The 17904-nt window shown below is 41.4% G+C and overlaps 2 long non-coding RNA genes across 3 annotated transcripts; one reads left to right on the plus strand and one right to left on the minus strand.

The window, feature by feature from the left end:
- Positions 1 to 2416: 2416 nt before the first annotated feature.
- LOC133735172 (uncharacterized) lies at positions 2417 to 4575 on the minus strand. 2 transcript variants are annotated; one of them, XR_009858799.1, is made up of 4 exons: positions 4232 to 4575; positions 4036 to 4144; positions 3299 to 3365; positions 2417 to 2714 (listed from the first exon to the last, which is right to left on the minus strand). It is a non-coding gene; the product is annotated as an uncharacterized LOC133735172 (long non-coding RNA). The 2 variants fall into 2 exon arrangements; XR_009858798.1 differs by lacking the exon at positions 3299 to 3365 and having other exon boundaries at positions 4232 to 4567.
- Positions 4576 to 13822: 9247 nt separating this feature from the next.
- Positions 13823 to 16710, plus strand: LOC133741546 (uncharacterized). The gene is made up of 3 exons (XR_009861993.1): positions 13823 to 14545; positions 15340 to 15416; positions 16300 to 16710. It is a non-coding gene; the product is annotated as an uncharacterized LOC133741546 (long non-coding RNA).
- Positions 16711 to 17904: the final 1194 nt, after the last annotated feature.

Below are 17904 nucleotides of genomic sequence, written 5' to 3' on the forward strand. Positions count from 1 at the left end.
TTAAGCCGAATGGCATAACCACGAACTCGAAGTGTCCGTATCGCGTCCGAAAAGCCGTCTTTGGAATATCTTCTTCCTTTACTCGAAGTTGGTGATAACCCGATCGCAGATCAATCTTTGAGAAATGCCTCGCACCACTGAGTTGATCAAATAACTCATCAATCCTTGGCAGTGGATATCTGTTTTTGATCGTGACTTGGTTCAGCTTGCGATAATCCACACAAAGCCGCAAAGTCCCATCAGCCTTTTTAGCGAACAGAACAGGTGCTCCCCACGGCGATGTACTTTTGCGAATGAATCCTTTCCTCTCTAACTCCTCGAGTTGAACTCCGAGCTCTTTCATTTCTGCAGGTGACATTCTATGGGCAGGCAGTGAGATAGGCGTAGTCCCCGGCACTAAGTCAATGCGAAATTCAACCTCGCGTTGCGGAGCGACCCCGGGTAGGTCGTCAGGAAATACGTCGGGGTACTCGTCAACAATCGGAATAGATTTATTTTCAACATTCCTAGCTTGTGTTGCCGCAATAAGCGCATAACACAATAGTGGTCTCCTACTTTGGAAACACGTTTTCAATAACGGACTGGGTGGCGTGTAACGATTGTCGAGACTCACTACCAAAAGTTCCCCGCTAGGTAGGGTTATCAGTACTTTCCGCCGCTCACAGTCAATGAGTGCCCGGTACTCCTCTAACCAGTCCATTCCCAAAATTAATTCGTACTCCGGGAAATCCAACGGATACAAATTGGCTGTGACCTGGTGACTACCAATCAATAGTTGGCATGCAGGGTAGATTCTATCAACTATTGCTTTGCCTCCTAGCGGTGCATTTAAACACAATGGACTCTCTAAAAGTACTGACTCTAAATTTAAGGCTTTAGCAAACCAATCCGAAACAAAAGAATGTGTTGAACCAGTATCCGCTAAAACTTTAACTTCAGAGTTAGACAAGATAAGCGTACCCTCGAGAGCCGTGCGAGGTTCATTCTGCATTTGTGCTCCAGTTACAGCAAACACTCTTCCTCCACGAGCAGGACCTCGTCCCCCAGCACCACGCCCTCCAGTGCCACGACCCTGATTACCCTGATTTCCTCCACGTAGTGGAGTAACTTGCTGGATAGTTTCGGTATTTGTTGGGAGTTGTGGTCGCGCAAGAGGAGTCATTGCAGACCCAGTAGCCTCTCTGTGGGGACAATTAGTCCTAATGTGCCCACGTTCTCCACAATGATAACACTGATATGGCGAAAACCTTTGACCCGCAGAGGTTCCGCTGCTGCTAGCTTTCTCTTTCCTAATCTTGAACTTGTTCCCCTTTTTGTTTCCCGCACTGGCAGAGTTTTCACCACGCTTAAAACGACCACGAGTGCCACTCAGGAAATCTTGCTCAAGACTAAAAGCTGCCTCAACTACTTCATTGTACGTCTTCAGCCTAAGTGCTACAATATGCCTTCGAATTTCATCGCGTAAACCTTGTTGAAACTTGGTGGCTTTCAAGGTCTCATCCTGCATAATCGAAGGGCAATACCTACCAAGTTCGGTAAATTTCCCCACAAAATCCGCCACTGACGAAGCTTGTTGTTCCAATTCTAGAAACTGCTTAATCTTAGTTTGCCTCATGGCAGCTGGGAAATAACGTGCGTAAAAGTGCTGCACAAACTCCTCCCAAGTCATGGTGCTAACGTCATGACGTTCCGAAATAGATTCCCACCACGAATCAGCGTCGCCTTCCAAGACATGAGCAGCCAAGTTGACTTGATATTCTGGTGGGGTATGCAGAGTCTTAAGCTTTTTCTGCATACTCTTTACGCAGGTTTCTGCCTTGTCAGAATCTGGAGTGCCAGCGAACTTCATTGGTTTCAACTTCAGGAACCTATCAAGGTAGCTCAGTTCCCGTTCACGTTCTTGATCCTCGGCAGTTAGCCTATAACGTGGCCTAGCTCTGGACTGACATGCTAAAAACCTCTGAGCCACACGTCGAGCAGCAGCTGAGTTACTAGAACTTGGCTTGGGTGGCATCCTTCAGAAAAAGATAACAACAGAAATTCAAGAACACAACAAATATCGAACTCCGATTTAACTTATAACTTTTACCAAACAAGGATGGACTCCAAAAGGATAGTTAAACGGAAAATGGACTTTGAAATTTGGTCGGATTGTGGAAAGAAACAAAGTTATAAGGAAAAATCGATTTCAGAAACGAAACCAATAGAAAGATAAGGATCCGAAAGGTGATTGGAAACGAATGCTCTGATACCACTTTTTCTGTAACGCCCCGGAAGGATTACGTTACAGCGCCGCAAGCCTCTAGACACAAGTCTGCAGCTTGTGCCACAAACCCATGCCACAAAACTTGCAAGGCCTTTTAGAATTGTGGTGAGAAAAAAAACTTTTACAGTTGAGGTTGAGAGTACGATTCGGAAGCGTAAAGATTTTACAACAAAAGGGTACTTTATTTACATTCCACAAAAGTCATGAGTCCAAGGTTCGGGTTTCAAGTTCACGCAAAGTAACACACACCAAAAGATAGGCAGGCGGATAATTACAAATTTACAAAGGTTCCCACAACAAAACAAAGTCACATTCACAATTTCAAAAGAAGGGAGACTGATCAACACCTGCCAAACCAACAGTCAAGTCCAAAAGAAGCTATTCACAACTTGACGTTGCCAACACCCAAGCGTCTAAGTCTGGTCCTCAGCTGGCTCCTGCTCAGTTCCTGGAGGGAAAGTAGGGGTGAGCATCACATACGTTCATCGCCCAGTAGAGGAGCTCAACCCCACTAGGTTTTATAAATAGCATGTAGTACAGATTTTCATAAAAACTCAGAAAAGCGTAAAACGTATAAATAACGTAAAGAAAATCATTAAGTACACGACTCGTAGACGGGATCCCAACAACTCACAAACCAGATGACCGGTCCCATAGACCAACTACACGGCCTTACCTCAATTAGAATGTTTACCAGGTAAGCGTAGCGAGAGCGTCCACTACCTAGCTACACACACGTACCGGGCCCGTCGTTACGATCGGAATACCCGGACGACCGGCGTAACTAACCCTCCGGAGGTTAAGGGGATCGAACCCAAGGAAGTCAGTGCCACCCTTCGCTCTCAAGTCATCTAACTTACTTGACCGTATGGCACGGCCCGACACGTTAATAGTAATTTCCGTGTCGATTAAATAAAATAAAATAGAATAAAGTAACATAAATGAAATAAACCGAAACCGTGCGTAAATCACGCAATACTTAAACAAAAATATAAAGAAAACTCTAGCGAGGCGTGGGTGAGTCCCCCCTACCTGGAATCCATGCTTAGACAATCTCCGAGTTATCACCGTCGTTGATTAAGCCTGGGTCACTGGAATCCTAAACCCGATAAAATTCTAAGTTAGTAAACTGTTCTAGGAACAAATGGTTATCCTTCACCTATGTACCTTTTTTTCGACCAAACATAGATTACAACCAAACATAGCATATATACCAAACCTTATAATCATGGCCTCCCTTTGATTTCTAATTAAGCATCTGTAACATACCAATACCCTTCTAACCAAAACCCCCATCTATAATTCTCTATGTTGACAGCCACAAGTTGTCTGACCATGAAATATAAATATATACCAACATGCAGCTCACACTTTAATCTCAATACCATACCAAGCCTTCAACTTTAATCTAGGTTTGGTCAAGTACTGCAAATATACACAGCAATCACGTCTACAACTCAACTCCCAAGACAACACAATTGTACATGTATATCCCTTCTTGATTCCAGAATCACAAGAACACCCAAACTAAATAGAAATTGAAAAGCTATACCTTCAGACAACGTTTCTACAAGTTTATACCCACAATTGAATCATTAATCATCATAGCACCACAATTGTCAACAAGCAGACCCACACATCTCTCTTTAATTACTAGTAAACAACTAAATCAACTAGACTTGTTTCAAGATTCTCACCAGGACGTCATCACCTCAACATGCATGAACCAAAATCCACAAATATAATTATACTAATCATTGTCAGCTTACCTTCCTTGACCACTTTAGTGACTGATGCCCACACCCAACGCCTCTAACTTCCAATTGCAGCAATGAACGCTAGAACCCACTTCTCCAATTCTCTCTTCCTCCGTCCAATCTCAATTACCAACAAGACCAAGATTATCAAAATTGTACAACCCAATCTCTAATTCACCAAGAACATATCTGAGCTCAAGAAGCTTACCTTAATCGATCCAGAATCCAAGCCTAAGACGATCAATCTCAATTGATGGGTCAGACACCCATATTTCCCTTCAGGTAATAACCATCATGGCTGGTATCTATGGTGGGTGGTGAGGATTACACAGGAAGAAGAGTGAGATTGGTGAAGGTTTTAATGAAACAAAGGAGAGGGTAATTGATTCGGTGAAGGAAACTCTGGGTTTGGATTTTTCTTTCACTGCATGGTTTTTGGGACAGACTAGAAGAGAGGAAGGTGATATAGGTGAGAGTGAGTCGGTGTGTCGGTGGGTGTTCAGAAGCCTAGACGCGTGTCTCCTTCCCAACTATACACTTCATGTACAACATGCACTCAGGTGGCTGATGCTCTAATTAAACTTCCTCAATATGTTCAATAATGTGGGCTGACCCAAGTCTCCTACAGACCCAATTTAATCGAACCAAATCCAACCTTACTACTAGTTCCTAGCCCAAGTATTTCGGGACTAACTCAACTTCTAAATATCAGAAATAAAATTCGAAATCAACCGTATGCAAATCTAAAGTAATTGAACAAAATTACCGGGGTTCACACAACCTCTTATGAAGCAATGGGAATAATTTATATTTTGATATTGTATTTGTACTTGAAAACATTCAGTATTCATCATGTTCTTATTTTTCAGTATTGTTTGGTTTCAATATGACATGGATAAGCAGCAAAGTGTAAGTAGTAAGGATTAAGCCTTGGTGTGTTTATGTTTATAAGGCCAAACAATTGATACTTCTGTGGTATTATTACTCTTATGATTAGCAGATTGCATAATGGAGTTCATTATACTTGCCAAGTAGATTTCTTATACAGTTTCAATGGTATGTAGGAAAAGAGTGGCAAAAATTGCAAATGATTTTCTAATATCTCGTAGCCGGAACTTTGGCCGGAGTTGTGAGAACTTGGCACATAGCCCAAATTGGAGGGGTTGGAGGTCAGTGAAGGAGGAGAGGGAGAGGGAGAGGGAGGAGGAGGTGGTGGTGTTGGGCTTGGGAATGCAGAAACTCGTTGTCAAAGCTACAACCATTTTGCTGCTTGTTGAGAAAGAAGCTATAAGTATTTATACACTCGAACAGGCCTCTTCGGCTTCTTTTCCTCCTCCTTCTTCTTCTTCTTCTTCTTTTTCTCCTTCTCTTCCTCTGCGTCTGGAGGACCGTCTTTCAACCCCTTCAGTTGCTCCAATATGTGTTTTTTGGCAACCACGATGACTCCCTTCTCCAGCTGTTTAGTTTCTGCATTCTTGTAAAATAATTCTTCAACATCCGGCAGGTTGTCAATTATATGCCAAGGGATTTGGGGATTTTGAAGGAATTGAGCTCCAGTAATTTCTTGAAAGGCCTCCTTCAGCAGCCCCAAAAAGGAATTGACCGCCATTGAAGCACAACCTCCAAATTTTAGAACAACCCAATCGTGGTGCACGTCGTACTTGAGTTGCACATAGATTTTTAACGGCCTGTTTCCCACAGCGTGCTTCTAGTTGAAGAACACGTCGTTTTTAATTTCTGCTGTCTGTTGCAGTGAAACGTATTGTTCACTCCTCTTACTTTTTTCGAGTTGTTGAAGCTTGCTGACATCCTTCAGGTGAACTTTGGGAAGAGTCGGAACTTGCGGTGTCTCCGGCATTTCTCGTAGCCGGAACTTTGGCCGGAGTTGTGAGAACTTGGCACATAGCCTAAGTTGGAGGGGTTGGAGGTCAGTGAAGGAGGAGGAGGGGAAGGAGAGGGAGAGGGAGAGGGAGAGGGAGAGGGAGGTGGTGGTGTTGGGCTTGGGAATGCGGAAACTCGTTGTCAAAGCTACAGCCATTTTGCTGCTTGTTGAGAAAGAAACTATAAGTATTTATACACTCGACAGGCCTCTTCGGCTTCTTTTCCTCCTTCTTCATCTTCTTCATCTTCTTCTTTTTCTCCTTCTCTTCCTCTGCGTCTGGAGGACCGTCTTTCAACCCCTTCAGCTGCTCCAATATGTGCTTTTTGGCAACCACGATGACTCCCTTCTCCAGCTGTTTAGTTTCAACATTCTTGTAAAACAATTCTTCAACATCCGGCAAGTTGTCACTTATATGCCAAGGGATTTTAAAGGAATTGAGCTCCACTAATTTCTTGAAAGACCTCTTTCAGCAGCCCCAAAAAGGAATTGATAGCCATTGAAGCACAACCTCCAAATTTCAGAACAACCCGATCGTGGTGCACGTCGTACTCGAGTTGCACATAGATTTTTAACGGCCTGTTTCCCACAGCGTGCTTCTGGTTGAAGAACACGTCGTTTTTAATTTTTGCTGTCTGTTGCAGTGAAACGTATTGTTCACACCTCTTACTTTTTCGAGTGGTTGAAGCTTGCTGACTTCCTTCAGGAGAACTTCGGGAAAAGTCGGAACTTGCGGTGTCTCCGGCATTTCTCGTATCCGGAACTTTAGCCAGAGTTGTGAGAACTTGGCACATAGCCCAAGTTGGAGGGGTTGGAGGTCAGTGAAAGAGGAAGAGGGGAAGGAGGGGGAGAGGGAGAGGGAGGTGGTGATGTTGGGCTTGGGAATGCAGAAACTCGTTGTCAAAGCTACAGCCATTTTGCTGCTTGTTGAGAAAGAACCTATAAGTATTTATACATTCGAACAGGCCTCTTCGGCTTTTTTTCCTCCTCATTCTTCTTCTTCTTCTTCTTTTTCTCATTCTCTTCCTCTGCGTCTGGAGGACCGTCTTTCAACCCCTTCAGCTCCTCCAATATGTGCTTTTTGGCAGCCACAATGACTCCCATCTCCAGCTGTTTAGTTTCTACATTCTTGTAAAACAATTCTTCAACATCCGGTAGATTGTCAATTATATGCCAAGGGATTTGGGAATTTTAAAGGAATTGAGCTCCACTAATTTCTTGAAAGGCCTCTTTCAGCAGCCCCAAAAAGGAATTGATAGCCATTGAAGCACAACCTCCAAATTTTAGAACAACCCGATCGTGGTGCACGTCGTACTCGAGTTGCACATAGATTTTTAACGGCCTGTTTCCCACAGTGTGCTTCTGGTTGAAGAACACGTCATTTTTAATTTCGGCTGTCTGTTGTAGTGAAACGTATTGTTCACTCCTCTTACTTTTTTTCGAGTTGTTGAAGCTTGCTGACTTCCTTCAGGAGAACTTCGGGAAGATTCGGAACTTGCGGTGTCTCCGGCATTTCTCGTAGCCAGAACTTTGGCCGGAGTTGTGAGAACTTGGCACATAACCCAAGTTGGAGGGGTTGGAGGTCAGTGAAGGAGGAGGAGGGGAAGTAGAGGGAGAGGGAGAGGGAGAGGGAGGTGGTGGTGTTGGGCTTGGGAATGCAGAAAATCGTTGTTAAAGCTACAGCCATTTTGCTGCTTATTGAGAAAGAAGCTATAAATATTTATACACACGAACATGCCTATTCGGCTTCTTTTCCTCATTCTTCTTCTTCAGCTGCTCCAATATGTGCCTTTTGGCAGCCACGATGAGTCTCTTCTCCAGATGGTTAGTTTCTGCATTCTTGTAAAAAATTTCTTTAACATCCGGCAGGTTGTCAATTATAAAACAATTCTTCAACATCCGGCATTCTTGTTAAATAATTCTTCAACATCCGGCATTCTTCTTCTTCTTCTTTTTCTCCTTCTCTTTCTCTGCGTCTGGATGACCGTCTTTCAACCCCTTTAGATGCTCCAATATGTGCTTTTTGGCAGCCACGATGACTCCATTCTCCAGCTATTTACTTTCTGCATTATTGTAAAACAATTCTTCAACATCCGGCAGGTTGTTAATTATAAAACAATTCTTCAACATCCGGCTTGGGAATGCAGAAATTCGTTGTCAAAGCTACAGTCATTTTACAGCATGTTGAGAAAGAAGCTATAAGTATTTATACACTCGAACAGGCCTCTTCGGCTTCTTTTCCTCCTTCATCTTCTGCTTTTTCTCCTTCTCTTCCTCAGCGTCTGAAGGACCGTCTTTCAACCCCTTCAGCTGCTCCAATATGTGTTTTTTGGCAACCACGATGACTTCCTTCTCCAGCTGTTTAGTTTCTCCATTCTTGTAAAAAATTTCTTCAACATCCCGCAGGTTGTCAATTATATGCCAAGGGATTTGGGGATTTTGAAGGAATTGAGCTCCACTAATTTCTTGAAAGGCCTCATTCAGCAGCCCCAAAAAGAAATTGATCGCCATTGAAGCACAACTTCCAAATTTTAGAACAACCCGATCGTGGTGCACGTCGTACTCGAGTTGCACATAGATTTTTAACGCTTGCTTTCCACAGCGTGCTTCTGGTTGAAGAACACGTCGTTTTTAATTTTTGCTGTCTGTTGCTGTGAAACGTATTGTTCACTCCTCTTACTTTTTTCGAGTTGTTGAAGCTTGCTGACTTCCTTCAGAAGAACTTCGGGAAGAGTCGGAACTTGCAGTGTCTCCGGCATTTCTCGTAGCCGGAACTTTGGCTGGAGTTCTGAGAACTTGGCACATAGCCCAAGTTGGAGGGGTTGGAGGTCAGTGAAGGAGGAGGGGGGAAGGAGAGGGAGTGGGAGGTAGTGGTGTTGGGCTTGGGAATGCAGAAACTCGTTGTCAAAGCTACAGCCATTTTGCTGCTTGTTGAGAAAGAAACTATAAATATTTATACACACGAACAGACCTCTTCAACTACTTTTCCTCCTTCTTCTTCTTCTTCTTCTTCTTTTTCAGCTGCTCCAATATGTGCTTTTTGGCAGCCACGATGAGTCCCTTCCCCAGCTGTTTAGTTTTTGCATTCTTGTAAAAAATTTCTTCAACATCCGGCAGATTGTTAATTATAAAACAATTCTTCAACATCCGGCATTCTTCTTCTTCTTCTTTTTCTCCTTCTCTTCCTCTGCGTCTGGATGACCGTCTTTCAACCCCTTCAGTTACTCCAATATGTGCTTTTTGGCAGCCACGATTACTCCCTTCTCCAGCTATTTACTTTCTGCATTATTGTAAAACAATTCTTCAACATCCGGCATTCTTGTAAAACAATTCTTCAACATCCGGCAAGTTGTCAATTATAAAACAATTCTTCAACATCTGGCTTGGGAATGCAGAAACTAGTTGTCAAAGCTACAACCATTTTACAGTATGTTGAGAAAGAAGCTATATGTATTTATACACTCGAACATGCCTCTTCGGCTTCTTTTCCTCCTTCATCTTCTGTTTTTTCTCATTCTCTTCCTCAGCGTCTGAAGGACCGTCTTTCAACCCCTTTAGCTGCTCCAATATGTGCTTTTTGGCAACCACGATGACTTTCTTCTCCAGCTGTTTAGTTTCTGCGTTCTTCTAAAACAATTCTTCAACATCTGGCAGGTTGTCAATTATATGCCAAGGGATTTGGGGATTTTGAAGGAATTGAGCTCCACTAATTTCTTGAAATGCGTCCTTCAGCAGCCCCAAAAAGGAATTGACCGCCATTGAAGCACAACCTCCAAATTTCAGAACAACCCGATCGTGGTGCACGTCGTACTCGAGTTGCACATAGATTTTTAACGGCCTGTTTCCCACAGCGTGCTTCTGGTTGAAGAACACGTCGTTTTTAATTTCTGTTGTCTGTTGCAGTGAAACGTATTGTTCACTCCTCTTACTTTTTTTCAAGTTGTTGAAGCTTGCTGACTTCCTTTAGGAGAACTTCGGGAAGATTCAGAACTTGTGGTGTCTCCGGCATTTCTCGTAGCCGGAACTTTGGCCGGAGTTGTGAGAACTTGGCACATAACCCAAGTTGGAGGGGTTGGAGGTCAGTGAAGGAGGAGGAGGGGAAGTAGAGGGAGAGGGAGATGGTGGTGTTGGGCTTGAGAATGCAGAAAATCGTTGTCAAAGCTACAGTCATTTTGCTGTTTGTTGAGAAAGAAGCTATAAATATTTATACACACGAACAGGCCTCTTCGGCTTCTTTTCCTCCTTCTTCTTCTTCTTCTTCTTCTTCAGCTGCTCCAATATGTGCTTTTTGGCAGCCACGATGAGTCCCTTCTCCAGATGTTTAGTTTATGCATGCTTGTAAAAAATTTCTTCAACATCCGGCAGGTTGTCAATTATAAAACAATTCTTCAACATTCGGCATTCTTGTAAAACAATTCTTCAACATCCGGCGTTCTTCTTCTTCTTCTTCTTCTTTTTCTCCTTCTCTTCCTCTGCTTCTGGATGACCGTCTTTCAACCCCTTCAGTTGCTCCAATATGTGTTTTTTGGCAGCCACGATGACTCCCTTCTCCAGCTATTTACTTTCTGCATTCTTGTAAATCAATTCTTCAACATCCGGCAGGTTGTCAATTATAAAATAATTCTTCAACATCCGGCAGGTTGTTAATTATAAAACAATTCTTCGACATCCGGCATTCTTGTAAAACAATTCTTCCACATCCGGCTTGGGAATGCAGAAACTCGTTTTCAAAGCTACAACCATTTTACAGCATGTTGAGAAAAAAGCTATAAGTATTTATACACTCGAACAGGCCTCTTCGGCTTCTTTTCCTCCTTCATCTTCTGCGTTTTCTCCTTCTCTTCCTCAGCGTCTGAAGGACCGTCTTTCAACCCCTTCAGCTGCTCCAATATGTGTTTTTTGGCAACCACGATGACTTCTTTCTCCAGCTGTTTAGTTTCTGCGTTCTTATAAAACAATTCTTCAACATCCGGCAGGTTGTTAATTATATACCAAGGGATTTGGGGATTTTGAAGGAATTGAGCTCCACTAATTTCTTGAAAGGCCTCCTTCAGCAGGCCCAAAAAGGAATTGACCGCCATTGAAACACAACCTCCAAATTTCAGAACAACCCGATCGTGGTGCACGTCGTACTCGAGTTGCACATAGATTTTTAACGGCTTGCTTCCCACAGTGTGCTTCTGGTTGAAGAACACGTCGTTTTTAATTTCGGCTGTCTGTTGCAGTGAAACGTATTGTTCACTCCTCTTACTTTTTTCGAGTTGTTGAAGCTTGCTGACTTCTGTTAGCCAAATAGCCACCCTCAAGTATAAGGGGTACAAGTAATAGTATAGGGATTTAAGAAATATTGTCGAACCCACGAGGATTGGATTCATTTCACTAGCTAGGGTGTTAACCTAAGGAGAGCTTGAATATGCAAATGTACAATCACAAACCTAAATTCACAAGAAATCTAGGCTCATGGTGAGTATGTGCATTGTGGTGGTAGTGAGATTGTTTGTTGGATAGAGTGGTGAACCAAATTAAATTAAATGCTCAAATGTAAACTAAACTAGTAATATAATGGATGAAGTTAGGGGTTGAATTGTCTACCACTAACCTCCCTTGCAAGCATTGAAGTTCAAATACAAGTGATGCTATTCTAATTTCCCAATTACCCTCTTTGCATCCGGATAAGACTACAAAGGCTTAAACTCCTTTAATGGTATCAATTCCAACCGGATAAGTCTAGAATTAACTACCTAAGAACAAATCCTATTACCGGTTAAGTCTCAATTCCTTGTTCCTAGATGCATAAAGTTTTGAGTTTAGATAATCATGCAAGCAAACCAATCCTAGATCTAGGTGATTTTAACTCACAACCTTCACATGCACATAGAGGATGCTATCATGCTATTAATGTTCAAGGTTAACTACTCCCTAAACATTTTTTCATGAGATGACAAACACAACACATTCAAAATAGTTAAGTTTGAATGAATGCATTCACTTCTTGAATTAGCATATGAAGATGAAAATCATAAATAACATCAAATGTAAATTAAAACATCAATTCATACAAGATTGGCTAGGGCTTTCAACCCTAGCCCCAACAAAGTACTACTCACTCATAATTACATATACTAGCTTCATAATCAAATTAAACACCAAAATATAATCTAGAGTCAAAGGGATAGAGTTGGCTTAGTGGTGTGTCGGATGGTCCCCAAGCTCACGTCTTGGTGGTGATGGTGGTGGTGGTGGTGGTGGTGGTGGTGATTCCCTCTCCTTCTTGCTCTTGAAGATTTGATGATAAAAGATAGTGAAGCTTGTATTATGTATTGTGTGAATATATAGGTGGACTAGATGGAGAAAATGATGATAGAAAAGAGAGTGGAGAAATAATGTAGTAGTGATGGTGTTAATGGAGGTAGAGGATAAGAAATGGTGGTGGTGATGGAGGAGATAGAGTAGTATGGATAGTATGAGTTTGGATTTTGGGAGGTGGAGATTGAGGTTTTGTGAAGGAGATAAAGAGAGAAAGAAGATGTAATGGATGAAGGAATTGGTCATTTTCTTCTTTGTTGTAGCCTCTATTTATAGGCTACCAAGCAAAACTATTTGGCTTTAAACAAATGATGATGGGTTAGGTTTGAGCATTTAAACATTGATGGAATTTGTTAGGTTTGAATATTTAAACACTAATGGAATTTGTTAGGTTTGAGTCACTTTCTACTCATTTTTCCTTCAATTAATTCTCCACCAAGACTTCAGATTTTGCCCGTGACTTTTTCATATGAAATGATCCACCATGAGTGTAGATCATTGTGCCAAATTTTCAGAATTTATTTCCATGCCATTGGGCCGAAATCGCTGCTGGACTCCTTACAGGTCCAGTTTTCCAGTTTTGCTTCTGCATAAAATTGGGCTGACTGTTTGAAGGCCTTCCACTTCTATTTGGCTCTTGCACTCTTCATAAGAAATGTTTCTTAGGATGTCTAGAATGGATCTGGAAGGTTTCAGCTCATTTGAAGTTCATTTGGTCAGGTGGTCGCTCCTTCTTCCTTGCTTGGCTTGGTTTCTCCTAGCCGGAGTAGGAAAATGTGTAAAGTTGACATTTTTAGTGCATTTTCATTTTTCTTCATCATTTTCTAGCATGATAAGGAAAACATAATAAATATATATAAATAAACACAAAGGTTAAGCAAAAGTACAAGATTAGGGAAATAATGAAATTAGATTAGTCAACATTAAATTTGGACTTTAGAACAAATAATTTCCATGTTTTAGGGGACAAATCTGTATATGAATTATGATCCAACAACTTCCTTCAGGAGAACTTCGGGAAGAGTCGGAACTTGCAGTGTCTCCGGCATTTCTCGTAGCCAGAACTTTGGCCGGAGTTCTGAGAACTTGGCACATAGCCCAAGTTGGAGGGGTTGGAGGTCAGTGAAGGAGGAGGAGGGGAAGGAGAGGGAGTGGGAGGTAGTGGTGTTGGGCTTGGGAATGCAGAAACTCGTTGTCAAAGCTACAGCCATTTTGCTGCTTGTTGAGAAAGAAGCCATAAGTATTTATACACTCGAACAGGCCTCTTCGGCTTCTTTTCCTCATTCTTCATCTTCTTCTTCTCTTCCTCTGCGTCTGGAGGACCGTCTTTCAACCCCATCAGCTGCTCTAATATGTGTTTTTTGTTAACCACGATGACTCCCTTCTCCAGCTGTTTAGTTTCAGCATTCTTGTAAAACAATTCTTTAACATCCGACTGGTTGTCAATTATATGCCAAGAGATTTGGGGATTTTGAAGGAATTGAGCTCCAGTAATTTCTTGAAAGGTCTCCTTCAGCAGTCCCAAAAAGGAATTGACCGCCATTGAAGCACAACCTCCAAATTTCATAACAACCCGATCGTGGTGCACGTCGTTGTAATACCCCGAAAAATCCAAATTAAATTCTGTGGATTTTTAGAAATGATTTCACGATAGTGGGAGCGAGTACGAGGCTCGGAGGAATTGTGGAATTAGTTCGAACGATTAATTTTCGAAAAAACGAACGTTATTTAGGGGGTCTCAAAAAGTGACTTTTTATACATTGGGAATTTGGGAAAACTTCCTTCATGAAAGTTGTAGAGGACATTAAACCGAGTGCGTGCATATGTGGTACGTAAAAATCGGAGTTCGTATGCGAAAGTTATAAGCAAAATATGAAAGTTACTGTTTATGGTAGATTGGTATAAATTTGAAATGTTACTGTAGCCAGGTAACTTTTCTTTCTTTTCTCTCTCCTTCCCCCGTGCTCTCTCAGTCTCTCTCTTCTGCAACTCTCTCTTTCTCTCTTCTGCAACCTCCTCTTTCACCACCTCTAGACCACCAAATGGCGAGCTGCGAGCATCGATAGACTCGTCTCTTCCTCCTTATCACGCATGTGGGAGTTGTTTACGACGATTTGGCCGGAAATGTGGAGATCGAAGCCAACATTTTTACTGTAGCAAATTAGTCAACGCCGATTTCCGGCCACCTCCAGTCATAAACCCAGGTCCATTAGAAGCGCCTTAAGCCGCTCTTCATGCTCGCCAAGTCTCATAACCCAGATCGAAGCATGGAGGAAGAAAGCATAATTGGAAAATTTCACTGTACATCGGAGTGCTTAATTGTTCGGCTACTTCAAGGTATTTTCTGACTTTGTCACAGTTGAGAAAGTGATTGGAAATGTTGAGATGATGCTGTGGATGAAATTTGGTGGCCAGAGGAGGTGGTTGACCGCCGCGTTGACCGCCGTTGACCGCCCACTGACCGCCGCTTGTGGCGGCGTATTCGACCATATTTTGAGTTTTTATTATCTAGGTGATGATCTACGCATCCTTACGAGCGTTTTGATATATTACAAGGTCATTTTAGAAAACGTTGATAAATAGTGAATTTATGTTTTGACGTTACTATTTAACGTTTTTACGTTTTATCTTCGGTTTACGATCTGTGAGGATCTGACCATCGGTTTTACTTCAAATTTGGATATGATGATCTTATGACTGTCCCAGTGGCTTTGTGTGGTCATGGGCGAAGATCCGACCGTTGGATCTTCGTATAAATGTAAAACAATGATTCGGAAGGCGATTCGTGAGAATCCGACCGTCAGATTTTCGTATAATTTTATGGAGATGTTTGTTAGAGTGATTCAAGAAGATCTGACCATTGGATCTTTGTGATAATTTTGGAGGATGATCCTAAGGGCGATCCGTGAGGATCCGACCGTTGGATCATCGTATAATTTTGATCCGACCGTTGGATCATCGTATAATTTTGATCCGACCGTTGGATCATCGTATAATTAGGATCCGACCGTTGGATCATCGTATAAATTCGATCTGACCGTTGGATCATCATTAAATTAGAATCCGACCGTTGGATTTCCGTATATGTGTGGTTTATGAATGATTGCTAAGTTAAGATCGTATCTGACTAGGTGATTGACGGTTTGAGTTGGTGGACGATTGTGGATCGTATTTTGAGCTGAATTGAAGACGCAGCGGGATTATCGAGGTGAGTAAACCTCACGTGGTTCATATTACGAACCCAATACAATTAATTGCTTTATTTTGTTGCAATCATATGAACTATTGTTGGTGTTACTAGACATTCCTGTGTGAATGTCTGTATATATATTATTACGTGAAATAATATGTATTGTTGGAGTTGTGTTGAGTTATTGTTGAGAAACAATATATTGTGAGAGATATTGAGTTTATTGTTGAGAAACAATATATTGTGAGAGGTGTTGAGTTTTATTGTTGAGGAACAATAAATTGTTGTGATCTGTGGAGATCACTAGGTCACGAGGTGACCATGGCATCTATTAGTGAATCACGCTCTCGTACCGGGCTGGTGGTTATTAATAGTATTAAATCGTAATCACGTCTGTGGCCGGACGAGTGGTTACGTTCAGTTAGAGCTCTAGTCTGTCTGCCAAATGTGGAGTGACCTTATGAGTGAAATTGAGAGTAACTCATAAGTGTCAATATATATATGGTAACCTTATGAGGGAAATTGAGAGTAACTCATAAGGGTCTATATATATATATGAGTCTGTCTACCAAATGTTGGGAAATCTTATGAGCGAATTTGAGAGTAACTCATAAGTGTCTATATATATATATATATGAGAGTGAGTGATCTTATGAGCTAAATTGAGAGTAACTCATAAGTGTATATATATATATATGAGAGTGAGTGATCTTATGAGCTAAATTGAGAGTAACTCATAAGTGTCTATATATATATATGAGAGTGAGAAAGTAACGTGGGTTTGTGGTGGTCTTGTAATTTAATAAATCAACAGTTCTTTCTTGTTTACTCATACTAGCTGTCAAAAGCTTACCGGGTTTTGTGTTGTTGCAACTCCCGGTACACTATTCAAATTGTGTAGCGGGTAATCCTACAGGACAGGAGAACCAGGACGGTGACCGTGCGGTTAGAGCAATTGTTAGAGTTTTACAGCAATTGTAAGTTGTGAGGTGTGTTATGCTCATTTAGAGCTTTACAATATTGCTTGTGAGAGTGAATTGTAATAATGAACTCGAGGTTTCGAGATTTGGAGTTTGTGTACCTTGTGGTGAGATTATATTGAGAAAAAAATTCAGAACGTTTATTTGATTAAGTGGTTTAATTCATGTTTCGGATTTGAATTTATTATTCAAAATTCGGGGCGTGACAGTTTGGTATCAGAGCGTAAGGTGCATATTTGGTGATGTGTCAATACCTTCCGAGTGATGGCCCGTCTGCAGCGGATCCCCATCGTGTGCTCTTCGGTATTGGCTAAGTCATTGGGTATGCGTGAGTGTTGGGAGTTGTTTAGGCCGCTAGGTCGTTTAGGGAACGTGAATACCTTCCCTATAGTATTGACTTGGTTAATATGAATTTGTATTTGACTTATACTGTGTTTTAAGTGTTATACATGTCTTAGCCAAGCATACTATACTCCTTAGGTGATGGAGATTCGAAGGGGTTGTACTTAGAACCTTACAGTTGTCTTGTAGGTTCGTATTGGAATAAGTTCAGTGGCCGCGAGTTACAATCCTTGAGGAATAGGAACCTCTTGATTCAACTCTGTTAAGTCAACGAGGATTGTTTTATGGAAATGAGGTTCTTTTGATTGTTGAAGTGTTTGGTTGAAGACATGGTGTGGACCTATGCACGTACCTAGTGTGGATACGAGTATGAATTGTTATAAATTTTGTCTTCTTAAGTTGGACGTACAGATGTTTAGATGAGGTGTACGTATCAAGGATTAGATATCTTGTTTTATAAAGAGACGTCTTAGTGGAGTTTTGGTAATTGACATGTGATACGTGATTAAAGTGACTCTGAGGCAATTATGCTGACCTTGTGTGAGATTGAATTCTTAGTGTAGACTAAGAAGGTTGTGTGGTGATTTTATATACACTACGTGATGAACTTTTAGAAGGAAAAGTTATGAGTAAAAGTATGGGTTTTTCCCTGATGTCTATAGCAGACTTGTGAATATAGTTTTGTTCAAGTGAATGAAATTGAATTTTGAGGCCTATGTATGGTGCAGGAAGAAGCATGGAGGACATGTTAGAGTCAGGCAAGGGTTTGCCTTTGGTGATTGATTTTAGGTGATATAGTTAAACGCAATTTCAGATATTGATTTTAGTGACTTTGTTAGGTATCCATAGTGGTTCAAGTGAATTACTATGTGATATGGAGTTTGATTCGATTTCTGAATCGCTAAATGTTAGGGATTGAATTGTGGTGAGTTTTTGTTGAAGCAATTGATAGATGGAATTATCGAGATTCTATAAGAGTTGTAAGAGTAACTCTAAAAACGTGGGTTTTTCCTAGCTAACTCAGGATGTGTTTAGCTTTATAAATCCCTAATCCTATCGATGAAATTGTTGTGTTTGGTTTGACTCAGAGGATACTAGCTAGACCTCGATGCGACTTAATTGATTGTTGGATTCTTTTTGAGTGATTGTTTTTATTGCATCATTATGAAAGATGTGTGCAGTAG

The sequence above is a fragment of the Rosa rugosa genome, chromosome 3 (genome assembly GCF_958449725.1).
Source record: "Rosa rugosa chromosome 3, drRosRugo1.1, whole genome shotgun sequence".
NCBI classification, from domain to species: domain Eukaryota; kingdom Viridiplantae; phylum Streptophyta; class Magnoliopsida; order Rosales; family Rosaceae; genus Rosa; species Rosa rugosa.